Genomic DNA, 2,500 nt, shown 5'->3' with positions numbered 1-2,500 from the left:
TGTGAATGTTATTGTTTGAAACAAATATATGTGCTAGACATCAAAGTGAAAATGGTGAAAACCAATTACTTTTTATACATATTTATTAAAGTATCTTCTGAGTCATTTTCACAGGCATGTCCAAACCTTTGTGTTTTTATGCAATGTATTATCATATGCCAAATTTGTGACTTACCAACTCAAATCTGGTATTATACCAGTATTATATTGTCTTCTTTTATACTTTGTTCTTGTTATCACAGCAACAAAAGATAAATATCACAAAAAAATTAGTTTTTACACCTTTAGTTATATATTTTTAAATGACTTTATTCCCTGCACTTCACAACCTTATTTCTTGACTGTCAAATAATCTAGTCTTTTTACTGACGGAGATGCAACATAATAAAAGTTTTCATTAAGTTTAATACAACAACAAGGAGTCTCCCACAATTTGGAAAAAAAGACAGTACGGATAAAACACTTCCCACTGGTTTCTACAGGACACATCACCATCAGTTCTATAAAGATACACTGCATTTAAAATACATCAAAACACATAAACCTCATCAGGGTATTTCTAAGTACTCCTGTCATATCTTTGAGGTACTCTGCAATACTTTTCCAAACATCAACTTTGTTCAAATAATTGTCATAAACATTTCATTTCCATATATCATTACCATCTCAAGTTATGCAGAATCCCTCTCTAAAAAATTACTTTTTGGCACAAATGTCTTTTTTTTTTGTAAATAACATTTTAAACAAAAATTCTTCAGCTCCTACAGCAAAGGGAAAGTTGTTCCACTACACTCAGTTTACATTTTAATGCTGCAAACATAAGCCAATCTATGACTAGAGTATTGCAAATAGCTGACAAACAAAAACGTTAATGAGAAAATTAACTATTGCATAGTGAAAGGTCATGGCCCATACTCTCAACCGCACAGTAGATTGATGCTGATGCTTACCAATAATCACTTCTTATTACTATGAGTACAATTATCACATAAAAGTATTAGTAGCAGTTAGACCTTAGAGAGCAAACTGTGAATTGGAATATTACAATTACCTTGGTATTGAGACAATTGAAAACTCAAACATGACCAGTTCATACTTATTTAAATCTGGAACTTTTAACAACCACGACAAATACACTGATTTCACCATATATATATACCTTTATCACAAAAAATATAGTTTTTTGTAATGATAATAAGAATTACAAGAATATATGCTCTTCATACCTACAGTATAATATAGAGACAGTGACCTAAAATCTAATGGAACATGGAATAATAGTATTTCACCTGGCAATTAAATTCATTTGAGAAGAGACAAACATATTGTAAATGTAATTTGGGAAAAAAGTCTTGAAAACCTTTTGCCTATCATGAATTGTGCATATTCACAAGTATACATACACATGTGGTAAAGCATAATAAAACATGCTCACACTGGTTCCCTGTTGATGTGCTATATTAAATGCCTCATTTCCCTGTTACTGTGTTATACATCCTTTACAGCTGTTTTTTAATTTTTCAAAGCTAATCTTAGTGACCTCATGCTGAAGGACCACTGTAAGCAGAACTTTTATTTAGCTACCTTATATATCAACTACACTCCATTCTTTGTATTGAGGAAAAAAATGCACTTGACACAACTGATGACAGGGTGACTGTGGTAATGATGATTAACCCATTGGATCTAGCTGCCATGACCATCATGTTCAGAAAAAAATTGACGGAGGGCTGGGTGACAGGAATGTGACATAATAGAAATATTAGCTCAGGATCAGGGTGACAGAAATTTGCCATTATGAAAAATCAAGCTGAAGGCTGGAGTGATGAAAGTAAGTTGTAGATTACCTAGAGCTAATATGGAGTTTGTGCATGGAAAACCATCTATTACCATCTTGAAACAGCATATCAAATGTAAAATGAAAAAAAAAATGCTTATACAAAAAAAGATAACATTGCAAAGGAGAGGCAAGCAGTCTTGATACTACACACAAGTGCCTGGATTTTGGTGTAAGTGTTGGTCATAAGGTACCCAAATCCAACAGGTTAAAAGATACATGACAAGTTACTGGTAATCAATAACAAATGTAACAGTATTATTCTGATATATTGCATTCAGCCTATAATCACCAATCTGCCAACTGCATCTTTGTATACCTTCTTAAAAAATTGTTTTCATTCATTTCTGAGAGCTATCCTCTAAGTCACTGATAAATTAATGTAACAGCATGCATTGTTATGAAATGTGACACGTAAAACCTAAACAGAAAGTCCTTTGTTTCTGAAACATTTGGTGAATTTCTATTAAATGCAGTCTGCTTCAATTAAAATAAACTTTACAGGTATGTTCTCACCCCCGTGTTACTGAGAATGAATACGAGTGAATGCAACTTTCACTCAACATTATTTTATATTTTGCCCTGGAATGTACAGATTTAACATACACACAGGCATATGGACCCATGTACATTCATACACATCTCAACACGCAGAAGGAACAC

The sequence above is a fragment of the Penaeus vannamei genome, chromosome 39 (assembly GCF_042767895.1).
Source record: "Penaeus vannamei isolate JL-2024 chromosome 39, ASM4276789v1, whole genome shotgun sequence".
Classification (NCBI taxonomy): Eukaryota; Metazoa; Arthropoda; class Malacostraca; order Decapoda; family Penaeidae; genus Penaeus; species Penaeus vannamei.
Note: the sequence above shows the minus strand (reverse complement) of the source record.